We start from the raw sequence: 12,601 nt of genomic DNA on the forward strand, positions 1-12,601 counted from the left end.
AAGGACCTTTAGTTACTTCTCAAGGGCTATCAATATTCTGAGCCATCTCTTGTGAGCTGTCTAATAGATAGTGGAACCCCAACCAGGTGGAAGAAGTTAACTACATGATGACCGGACTGTAGCCATGACATAAGCTGTCACAATTCCAAGACTTTGCCTCAAGGAAATGGAAACAAACTGACCCTGGAAGAACCATACCTAAAATAATCAAGATGATGCTGGGCAGACCACCAGTGACCAATTTCAAGATCACTGAGCTGACTGTGCTGTTTCTGCATGTAGCCCCCTCCCTCTGCCTATAAAAGCTCTTACTCCCTGCTTGTCATTCGGGGAGTTGGCTTTTGGATAGATGTCCACCCTCCCCCAGAGACAGCAATGGCACCCCACTCCAGTACTCTTGCCTGGAAAATCCCATGGACGGAGGAGCCTGGTGGGCTGCAGTCCATGGGCTCGCTAGGAGTCGGACACAACTGAGCGACTTCCCTGTCACTTTTCACTTTCATGCATTGGAGAAGGAAATGGCAACCCACTCCAGTGTTCTTGCCTGGAGAATCCCAGGGACGGGGGAGCCTGGAGGGCTGCCATCTATGGGGTCTCACAGAGTTGGACATGATTGAAGCGACTTAGCACAGCAGCAGCAGCAGCCACCCTCCCTCTCAGTGCCAGCACCTGAAATAAAGCAAGTTTTCCTTTCCACCAATCTGACCTGTGTATTGGCTTTTGGGCAGCAAGCAGCCAGATCCCACCTTTTGGTAACGTATCCACCACTCTCTGGAAATCGTAGTTCCACTGGAAGCAAATTGCTTTTTATTTCTACAGCTATATATCTTGATCTAACCCTTACAGAAAAATGGCAGCTTGTCTCTGACATACCTGCTGCTGCTGCTAAGTCGCTTCAGTCGTGTCCAACTCTGTGCGACCCCATAGAAGGCAGCCCACCAAGCTCCCCCATCCCTGGGATTCTCCAGGCAAGAATACTGGAGTGGGTTGCCATTTTCTTCTCCACTGCATGAAAGTGAAAAGTCAAAGTGAAGTCGCTCAGTCATGTCCGACCCTCAGCGACCCCATGGACTGCAGCCTTCCAGGCTCCTCCATCCATGGGATTTTTCAGGAAAGAGTACTGGAGTGGGATGCCATTGCCTTCTCCCTCTGCAATACATGGTTAAGGAAAAAAGCAGGTATGTTCACAGATGGAAACAGAGCCACACCACTAAAATCTCCTAACCAGGTAGAAAGCGAATATTCTGGGATGAAGGACTGTCATGATGAAGGCAAATAGGACGTTGAGGAGTGACTGTCTCTAAATGTTACTATAAAGGGATTTCTCTCTTCCTTCATTGTGTTTCAGTTCAGTTCAGTCGCTCAGTCGTGTCCGACTCTTTGTGACCCCATGGACTGCAGCACACCAGGCCTCCCTATCCATCACCAACTCCCAGAGTTTACTCAAACTCATGTCCATTGAGTCAGTGATGCCAACCCACCATCTCATCCTCTGTCATCCCCTTCTCCTCCCGCCTTCAATCTTTCCCAGCATCAGGGTCTTCTCAAATGAGTCAGTTCTTCGAATCAGGTGGCCAAAGTATTGGAGTTTCAGCTTCAGCATCAGCCCTTCCAATGAATATTCAGGACTGATTTCCTTTAGGATGGACTGGTTGGATCTCCTTGCAGTCCAAGGGACTCTCAAGAGTCTTCTCCAACACCACAGTTCAAAAGCATCAATTCTTCAGCACTCAGCTTTCTTTATAGTCCAACTCTCACATCCATACGTGATTACTGGAAAAAACATAGCTTTGACTAGACGGACCTTTGTCAGCAAAGTAATGTCTCTGCTTTTGAATATGCTGTCTAGGTTGGTCATAGCTTTTCTTCCAAGGAATAAGTATCTTTTAATTTCATGGCTGCAGTAACCATCTGCAATGATTTTGGAGCCCCAAAAAATAAAGTCTGTCACTGTTTCCATTGCTTCCCCGTCTATTTGCCACGAGGTGACTGGACCAGATGCCATGATCTTAGTTTTCTGAATGTTGAGTTTTAAGCCAACTTTTTCACTCTCCTCTTTCACTCTCATCAAGAGGCTCTTTAGTTCCTCTTCACTTTCTGCCATAAGTGTGTCATCTGCATATCTGAGGTTATTGATATTTCTCCCGGCAATCTAGATTCCAGCTCGAACTTCATCCAGTCCAGCATTTCTCATGATGTACTCTGCATAGAAGTTAAATAAGCAGGGTGACAATATACAGCCTTGACATACTCCTTTGCCAATTTGGAACCAGTCTGTTGTTCCATGTCCGGTTCTAACTGCTGCTTCTTGTCCTGCATACAGATTTCTCAAGAGGCAGGTCAGGTGGTCTGGTATTCCCATCTCTTTTAGAATTTTCCACAGTTTATTGTGATCCACACAGTCAAAGTCTTTGGTGTAGTCAATAAAACAGAAGTAGATGTTTTTCTGGAACTCTCTTGCTTTTTTAATGATCCAACAGATGTTGGCAATTTGATCTCTGGTTCTTCTTCCTTTTTGAAATCCAGCTTGAACATCTGGAAGTTCACAGTTTATGTACTGTTGAAGCCTGGCTTGGAGAATTTTGAGCATTTCTTTGCTAGCGTGTGAGATGACTGCAATTGTGTGGCAGTCCGACTCTTTGCGACCCCATGGACTATATAGTCCATGAAATTCTCTAGGCCAGAATACTGGAGTGGGTAGCCTATCCCTTTTCCAGGGGATCTTCCCAACCCAGGAGTCGAACTGGGATCTCCTGCATTGCAGGCGGATTCTTTACCAACTGAACTATGAGGGAAGCCCTCACTGTGTTTATCAGTAGCTTAAAATTTATAGGGAGTTTAATATGTTTACACAGGAGAATCATTCAGATATAGAGTACATTTGATATTTATTTTCACATAATCTCACAAAATGTCCAGTTTTGTGCTATATGATTGTATGATATTGATTAAAGCATCTCACTTAGCCTCACATTCAGTCTACTGAAAATATCCCTCAAACGTCCACATAAGCCACTGTCAAACCTATTCATACTGTTTTCTTTAAAAAAAAACCAAACAAACAACTTCCCCAATGACACACTATCCACCCTTGTTAACGTCCTCATTCAACAAATAGCAGCCTCCCAAATGTTTCCTAAATTTGCCTCCATCCTCTCCCGCTCTGCATTCATTCATTCCTCCATCAGTTGCAGCCTGGATCCTTGCAATAGCTTCAGAGCTTGTCACAGTATCTTGAGTTTGGTTTCCCCGCAAACCATCCTTCACCTTGCCATCAGAGAGTTCTACCTGAATTGCAGATATGTGTGAGTCACCCATTCAAGACCCTGCTTAAAATTTTACCTGGCCTGCCAAGTCTTTAAAAACTAGACCTCTGCTGACTTCTTCATCTGCATCCTCAGTCGTCATTCACACCTTAACAGCCTTCAATCCAACAAATTCTGCTTAGGGGACTTCCATGGTGGTCCAGAGGCTAAGACTCCATGCTCCCAATGCAGGAGGCCCAGGTTCAATCCCTTCTTCTTAGTTAGTTCCTAAAGGGAAAGAATCTGTACCTTAAAAAAAAAAAAAAAAGAATGCATATATGTGTATAATTGAGTCATTTTGGCATAACTTTGTAAAGCAACTGTACCTCAATAAAAAAATAAAAAGAGTCTGTATCTTACATTTGAACTTCCAGTGTTCACCATGCATCTGGTATATAGTTATGTTGCAGGAAGGCAGACCCATTCCAGGGCCCAAAACTGGGCTCTTGTCTAACACTCAGAAATGAATTGTCTGAGGAGACACATGTGCTGACAAAGCAAGAGATTTTATTGGGAAAGGGCACTCGGGTGGAGAGCAGTAGGGTAAGGGAACCCAGGAGAACAGCTCTGCCACGTGGCTCGCAGTCTCTGGTTTTATGGTGATGGGATTAGTTTCTGGGTTGTCTTTAGCCAACCATTCTGACTCAGAGTCCTTCCTGGTGGTGCATGCCTTGTTCAGCCAACATGGATGCCAGAGAGAAGGATTCTGGGAGGTGGTCGGACAGGTGGTGTCTCCTTTTGACCTTTTCCGAACCCTTCGGGTTGGTGGTGGCTTTTTAGTTCCATGTTCTTTACCAGGACCTCCTGTCCTAATACAGCTCATGCAAAAGGTTACTATGGTACCTGGCCAGGGTGGGCGGTTTCAATCAGTGTGCTTCCCCTGACAGCTTGCTCTACTGGGACATTGTTCCTATTCATTACTTTCTACTCTACCCCCAAATGTTAAAAAAATAAAAGGCAAACAAACAAAAAAAACCTGCCCCTATTAAGTAAACTATTATCAACAATCTTTTACATTTGCTCCTTTAAAAAAAAAAACCTTTAGCTTCTTGGATCTGGCTATTTGGTAGAATCCTAGCTGATGAACTCACAGCTGACTTCCTGCCAAATCATATGGTTTTTCACAGTTTCTTCTTCTCCTTGCAGCTTTTGACTGCTGTTCATTTTCTCCTTAAACTACCTTCTATGACTTCACACTATTGCCAAGCACTGGCCTTGAGGAATTGATTCAGAATCCTTATTGCCTTGAGTTATTTAACCTATCCTCCACCATGATAAATACTTCCCCTTGTACACTTTTGGGTTGTCTTTCTATTTGTGTTAACAGTTATCTCAGCAAAAATCTTATCCCTTGAAATAACCCTGGAGAAGCAGGAATTTCTTCCAAAACACAATTCTTCAAATTTAATATCACAGTAGGTTAATTAAAATGTAAGTTTCAGAAATTCCTTGGCGGTCCAGTGGTTAGGACCCCGTGCTCTCACTGCCAAGGGCCTAGGTTCGATCTTTAAGATCCCGAAAGCCCTGTGGAGCAGCAAAGGAAAAAAAAAAAAGAAATTTCTCCCTAAACCCCCTAGATTTGGTATAGACTGAGTAAACCAGCCTCTATTTTCGTTTTATTGGCAGCACCAATGCCACTTGTGGATCTTAGTTCCCTGACCAGGGATTGAACCTAGGCCCTCGGCAGTGAAAGCCCAGAGTCCCAGCCACAGGACTGCTGGAGAACTCTCAGGTTTGTTTATTGTAATCGCTGCTTTCCTCATACCAAAAGGGTTTTTCCCCTTGTTTTTATCATTTATTTTCAAGCATTGCTGCCCTGTTTCTAATTCCCCACTTCTTTCTACAAGTATATTTACAAGAGTCCCTACAGCAAGTGGGTGGAAGAGTGAGCCAATATGTGGGACTATTGCCTTACAAGGCTCATTTAGCCTGAAATTTATTTTTAAATTTACTCAAGATTATCTGAGGAAATATATACATATATTTTGATGCCAAAATATGTATGTGCCTGCACGGGTTCTCACCTTTTCAAACGCCATTGGGTTCTCTTGTCAAAGTTACCGGGTGAGTCAGGGAATACGACTTTATTCGGAGAGCCCGCTGACCCAGAAGATGGCAAATGAATGTCTCAAAACAACCATCTTGTTGAGGTCTGGATGCCAGGTTCTTTTATAGATCAGAGATTGGGGGAGGTGAGGAAACAAAGTGAAAAGGCCATTAGTCTTGCAAATATTTCCTAGAAGGGCAAGTGTCCGGCAGGGGATGTGTTAATTTCTTCCTTCCTACCACCTACATATGGACAGGGATCTGAACAAACGCCCTTTAGTTTAACAGTCAGGCAGAGGGCCTATATTCTCTGAGGCAGGCCATTATGTATGATTATAATAACAATTGCAAGGAAAAGCAAGTCAAACAATTCCAACAGGGAGTCAGAATTGGTTCTTCTCTGCAAACAAAAGCCTAGGTTGAAGAGGGTGGGGGGAGTCAATCAAACCCATTCCTTACCAGGATACTTTGGAGAAGGGCATGGCAACCCAATCCAGTATTCTTGACTGGAGAATCGCATGGACAGAGGACCCTGGCGGGGCTATAGTCCATAGGATCGCGAAGAGTGGGACACGACTGAAGCGACTTAGTACGAACGCAACAGGATATTTAGAGCGCAGCCAACCTCAGGCGCGCAGATGGCGTTACAGAAAGTTGTGCATAGCGGTGGAACGCACAGGAGTCTCCTCCGTGACCTTGGCCAACTTGCAGAAACTATAAAATGGGAATAACCCTACTGGGTGATTGAAGAGCAAAGGAAATGATGTAAGTAAAAGTACTCTAAGAAGTAATAATGCTGGTTTCTTTGAACGGGAGTCCCAGTTGGGCGTTTTGCTCTTTCATCTCTGGCTGCCGGAGGCGGCGGCCTTGGCTTGTCTCCATGGCAACCACTCAGCATCCCGATCTCCACCCCCTGTCCACCCCGGGGACCGGAAGCAACCAGTCGGGCGCTTCCCAGGCTTCTACCCCAAAACGCAGGGCAGTCTTTCCCAGGCCGAAGGTTTGAGTTGAGGTCTCTTCGCGCTTCGAGGGCTCGAGGAGAAGCGACCATCACCCAGGGGGCGGGGAAAGGTCTCCCGCGGGCCTTGGCGCCACCTTCAGACAGCCCCCCCACCCCTCCCACCCGCTCTAACCGGTCACCCCCTCTTCATACCCTTCACAGCCCAGTATCCCCGGCTACTCCTTCACGCCGCGCTCGCTTCCCCGGGGGGCCCCACCACGTTCCCGCACCTCTGGGCCTCTCACCGCGCGGCCGCACTCCCCCTCTTCTTGTCCTCCCCAGGCACCCCGGGGCGCCCGACCCCCGACCCCAAAGCTAGACCGCCTCTCATCACCCCCCGCGCGCTTACCCGCCTTCCCGCGCACCCGTTCCCCCTGAATCCCCCTCTTGTGACCTCACCGAGTCGATCCCCATCCGGGACGGGGAGGAAGGTGTCCGGGGACCGTCGGGAGCCGGTTCATTAGAGGAACTGTTTCCAAGAGAGAGTCGGTCCCTTTGAAAAAGACCCCCGGATCTGGGGCTTTGGGCGCAGCCTGCCCTCCAGGGACCGGAGGTAAGGTATAGTTCAGGCCGAGGCAGAAAAAGGAAAGACGACCTCAGCAGAAGTAGGTTACCTTTATTCAGGCAAGGAGGGGCGACAGTCGGGCTAACGACCAGGCTGAGCGCGGAGAGGGATCCGGGAGGCTCCATGTTTATAGGGAGGTTTGTGTAAGCGATAAGGGAAACGTTAATCAGGCGGGATGTTTTGGGTATACTTTAGTTGAGATGGCATTTGTAGTTGGGCAGGGGGTGATAAGTCCTCTGGCAGGTGTAGGGAGGGGGTGGAAGGTTTCCAGACAGGGGGTCATAAGTCTTCTGGGCAGGTGTAGGGGGTGGAAGGTTTCTGGACAGGGGGTCATAAGTCCCAGATAGATGCAACCGGCCTGGAGCATCAGCTGCTGCTGCTGCTAAGTCGCTTCAGTCGTGTCCGACTCTGTGTGACCTCATAGACGTCTGGCAGCCCACCAGGTTCCCCCGTCCCTGGGATTCTCCAGGCAAGAACACTGGAGTGGGTTGCCATTTCCTTCTCCAGTGCATGAAAGTGAAAAGTGAAAGTGCGGGACCTAAAGTTCTGTTTTGTTTTCTCCGAAGTTAGATGATTCAGCAAGGGCCTTTGAAACTGTTGTTTTCTTTTATAGGCCCCAAAGACTCCTTCACCGGGTTCATTAGGGACCCTCGCACGGTGCTGAGGGTTTGGTTTCCTGGGTGGAACTGAGAGCAACTGTGGATCTGGCACAGATTCGGCTCCTAGTGCGGGAGACGCGGGGTGCGTCCCAGGGGCCACGCCTTCGACTTCCAGAGGATGCTTTAAGCTTAAGGCCTTCCCCTAGATGGCTCCTGACACGGGGCCTGTAACGCCTCCTGTCGCTCAGGTCTCGACCCGATTCTGTTCCGGCCTAGTATCATCTGAGTCTGCTGCTCTTTCTCTGCGCTGGGACCCCGGCCACCGGCTCTGGACCCTGCAGCACCGCACCAAGTGTGGATGGCCTGAACTCTGACCCCACCCCTGCTCCTTTGCTTTGGTCTCTGTTATCTACCTGAACTTGCCCTGGCAGGTTCCTCATCTACCACATGGAAATGAAAAGAACCTTAAGGGCCTTTTGTGGGGATTTATATACTGTAGTTATTATTTAGTTGCTAAGTGGTTTCCGACTCTTTTGCAATCCCAAGAATTGTAGCCCGCCAGGCTCCTCTGTCCATGGGATTTTCCCGGCCAGAATACTGGAATGGGTTGCCATTTCCTTCTCCAGGGGATCTTCCCAATGGAGGGATGGAACCCAGGTCTCCTGCATTGGTAGGGGATTCTTAACCACCGAGTCACTGGGAATTTTAATGAATTGGTATTTGTTAAGATTTATTAGACGAGTGCTTGGCACCTAGTAAATTCTCTGAATGTCATTGTTACCCTTTGTGGTGGGGCATCTCACTGTGTAAGGTTGTATCATTTATTTGGTAACCTCCTTGTCTCTCTCCTGCTAGGGTATAAGCTTTATGTAGCCATACAACAGGCTTTGTTCAGGTGACTGCCATATGTTGAGCGCTTAGAAGAGTTTTCGGTGAAGTGGGGAAAAAATAGTAAAGAAAAATAGGGGCACATATAACATTTCTAATTAGTCATCAGTTACTAGTGATACATATACTAAAATACTACTAAGGAAAGTGTCTCCCCACCCTCTTCTGCTAACAAGCTAGTGATACTTGGAGTAATTGTTGCTCCGCATACATCACTATGTTGCCGGCAACCTTGTGATTTGATGCATTGTTTTCTATAATTTATTTGATAATAAATTGTGAGATATTTTGCCACTCTTCCTTTGAAGAGTGAAGTCCTTGGGACATCTTTGAAGGAAATAATTTGAAAATTAGCATGTTTTTTGGAAAATAGGCTATTTTTCTGAAAATGTGCTTCCCAGCATTGTTTATAATAGTAAAAATTATAAATAATCTATAATAAAGAGATTAAGTAAATAAGACATATTACAGATGAGCAGTAGATAATGAACATGAAAATATGGAAATACATTAAGATGGAGGAATATGCTTTTTTCTTCTGAATGATTCCTTTAATGCCAAAGTAACATTGTTTTAAAAGTTAGTAACATCAAAAAAAAAAAATCCATGCAAAGTAATCTCATGAGTCTATTCCTTTAGCAGGCTAAAAATAATTATTTGGCCCTTTGAGCCTGTCCCAGAGTCATAAATTTCCTCAGGCTTCCCTTATTTCTCTTCTCCAGGAGTTCCTTTGCAACCCTGACTGATCTCTTATTGTAATATGCAGTCAGCCTCCTGGGTATGATTTTCAGAATAAATTGCAAAGTATTCATGAAAGTGAATGCCTATGAGTCCTTTGATTCTCTTAAAGAAGGAAGTATTCTTTGAAAGCGTGGCTTCTGTTAAGATTAAGGATACTTTTGGTACAATCTTAACGTTTCTAATCTTTAGCTGTGATGTTCTGAAAACCGTTTGTCTTGTTTCCACTTGTCTCTTGAATCATATTGACGGAGTGTCCGTAAGGAGAGTTTCACCTCCTTGAAGATTAAAGCCTAGCGGTCCCGCGCTATTCCCAGTCCAGATGTCTGCAAAATTGAGAGTCGTCAAAACTCCTTCCACAAACTTCAGGGGACCCTGACTGCCTTGTGTTAATGAAGGCAGGCCTGTAACATGGCCTCCGGCCGCCACTGGAGCAGCTTCTCTGGGCCCTGAGCCGGCTCCGTGAGCTTTACTGTCAGTGGCAGAGGCCCGAGGTGCGCAGCAAGGAGCAGATCCTGGAGCTGCTGGTGCTGGAGCAGTTCCTGGCCATCCTGCCCGAGGAGCTGCAGGCCGTGAGTAACGCCCAGAGAGCAGAAAGGATGCTGTAGAGATGCTGGAGGAGCTGGAGAAGGAGCTCGATGGGGAGGCTGAACACGTGAGAAGGCGGTAGTGGGAGTGAGGGGCGAGGCACAAGCAGGAGCCCGGGCGCATCACTGAGGGTGAGCTCCCAGACTGTACTCCACTTGGCACAACCCGTACTCCACTCGGCACAACTCGGTGTATAGTGTAGCGAACGGACACCCGGCTGAGCCCGAAATCAGGATGTGCCTCTACTTTTTTCCTTCCCCTTTCCGGTGTCCCAAGATAGTTTCTTCTGTTATTTTACCCTCAAGTCCCACCCTGATTCCCTTCTTCAGCCTCAGTAATACCAAACTGTTTCTAGGTCTTTTTTGGACAAAATGAGGACATGCTCACAAAGAAACTACCAACTTGTGAAATCCCTTAGGAGATACCATGTCACCAATCCAAGCCTGCAGAAAAGCAGCTGCAGTGGGCGTTGAAGAAGCTGTGCTCCTTCAGATGAAATGGCAAGGGGGGTTGTGGCCCCATCATGTGATTAATTTATCATTCTAACTTCTGTTTATTGATACTTGTACTAAATCTTGCTTGTTGCTACCCACTGCCATATTGAATTCGTCTCCTTCAGTTGCTCCTCTGTTCTCCAAGAATTTCTTGTCTTTTAGGCCTCTCTTTTCTTCCAGACTTTCCTTGGTCTCTAAAGTATCTTTTTACCCCTACTCACCCTTCTACCTTTTGCACAGAGCTTTTCATCTTTATCACTGACTGCCTCATCAGTATGTAAACCTCTTTTGCCTTATGATCTTCTCAGTGTTTTCTGCCTTACCTTCTCCATCCTCTAAAATCTCAGGTGGCTCTGCAGTAAAGAATCTGCCTCCCAATGCAGGAGATCTAAGAGACAGGGGTTCCATCCCTGGGCCGGGAAGATCCCCTGGAGAAGGAAATGGCTACCCACTCCAGTAGCCTTGCCTGGGAAATCCCATGGAGAGAGGAGCCTGGTGGGCTGCAGTCCTTGGGGGTCACAAAGAGTCAGATATGACTGAGCACGCATGCATGGCGCCATGCTCTACATTGATGTTATATTGCAAACATGCTCTCTCAAAAATAATCTATGCTCCATTCAGATCATTCTATTTCCTTTTCCTTCCCTCTGAACAAAGAAATGATTACATTTTCTTTTATGTGTACTATTTCAGATAGAGACACCAGAACTAAAAATGTGAAATCTGCTTTAAGACAAAAGACTTCTTCAGGCAAAGAACTGCATTACAAAGTTTCTAACACTCTTCAAGTGAATGCTCCCCAGAGTTTCACGTTTAGAAGAACATGTGAACAAGACAGAAAGTTTGAAAGAAGACAGGGAAACTGTCCTTGAAAAAAACAACACAAGTGTGAGGAATGTGGAAAAGTCTTCAGTCAGAGCTCAGCCCTTAATCTACATCAGAGAATCTACAGTGGAGAGAAACCTTATACATGTGAAATGTGTGCAACGTCTTTCAGCTGAAGTACAGTCCTGATTCAGCATCGAAGAATCCATACTGAGGAAAAACCCTTCAAATGTCATGAATGTGGGAAAGCCTTTAGTCAGAGCTCAGTCCTTAACATTATACGTGTTAAGTGTGTGCAGAGTCTTTCAGCCAAAGTACAGTCCTGATTCAGCATCGAAGAATCCATACTGGGGAGAAACCCTTCAAATGTCATGATGTGGAAATCCTTTAGTATGAGTTCAAATCTTTTCAGACATAGGAAGAAACATGCTGGAGAAAAAGTCCCATATGAGTTGTGAGGGAATCGAAGCATTTATTGAGAAATTTTTCTCTGAGGGAGAAGGCGCAAGGCACCTATACTCCTTTAGTATAAATCGGTAGTTTTGGTGGGCACCAGTTTCCGTTCCAAGGTTATTAAAGCCACAGGAGAGAATGTGGAATATTTTCTGCCAGCAATGTTTACTTCTCTGCCTTTCAGTACAGGGTCAATTCAGATGTTTGAGATTCTAAAGCTATAGAGTTCCATCCCTCAGTTCAGTTCAGTTCATTTGCTCAGTCATGTCCAACTCTTTTTGGCCCCATGGACTACAGTATGCCAGGCTTCCCTGTCCATCACCAACTCCTGGGGTTCACTCAGATTCATGTCCATCAAGCAGGTGATGTATCCAACCATCTCATCCTCTGTTCTCCCTTTCTCCTCCATCTCTAGTGCAGCTTTTGAAAAGATACTCTCAGTCACATTCGACTGTTTACATTATTAACCCAAATAATAAAATAGTATGTTCCTTTTTAGACAAGTACATTTTCCCTGCTGAGAAGGAATGTGTGAGTTTGCATATAAATGGATATTCTCCATTTCATTACTTGAACACTGGAATTGTTAGATCAAAGATTAAAAAAAATTCCCTGGGAATTTCCTGGCCGTCAGTGGTTAGGATTCACGTTTTCAGTGTCATGGGCCTGGCTTCAATCCTGATCAGGGAATTAAAATCCCACAAGCCACACTGTGCAGCCAAAATATAAAATAAATGCCCTATTTTATTTTCTGTTTTTGAATTACTTAGACAGTCATGTCTGACTCTCTGCAACCCCACGGACTATAGCCTGCCAGGCTCGAGGAGACCAAAAAGAATATGTACCTCAAGACCTACGCTGAAATGTCCAGGGTCATTGTTAGGAAGGAGGTGAGTAAAGGGACTTTAATCATCTCTTAAGAAAATTCACAAGAACATACATACTGTTTTGTTTGCATTTTTTAAATTGAGGTATCAGTTCAGTTCAGTTCAATCGCTCAGTCGTGTCCAACTCTTAGCGACCCCATGAATTGCAGCACGCCAGGCCTCCCTGTCCATCACCAACTCCTGGAGTTCACTCAGACTCACGTCCATCGAGTC

The 12,601-nt window shown here is 45.9% G+C and overlaps 1 pseudogene; it reads left to right on the forward strand.

Annotated features, from left to right (window-relative positions):
- Nucleotides 1-5,303: 5,303 nt before the first annotated feature.
- Nucleotides 5,304-11,374, forward strand: LOC129635736 (zinc finger protein 396-like; annotated as a pseudogene).
- Nucleotides 11,375-12,601: the final 1,227 nt, after the last annotated feature.

The sequence above is a fragment of the Bubalus kerabau genome, chromosome 21 (genome assembly GCF_029407905.1).
Source record: "Bubalus kerabau isolate K-KA32 ecotype Philippines breed swamp buffalo chromosome 21, PCC_UOA_SB_1v2, whole genome shotgun sequence".
Taxonomy (NCBI): Eukaryota; Metazoa; Chordata; class Mammalia; order Artiodactyla; family Bovidae; genus Bubalus; species Bubalus kerabau.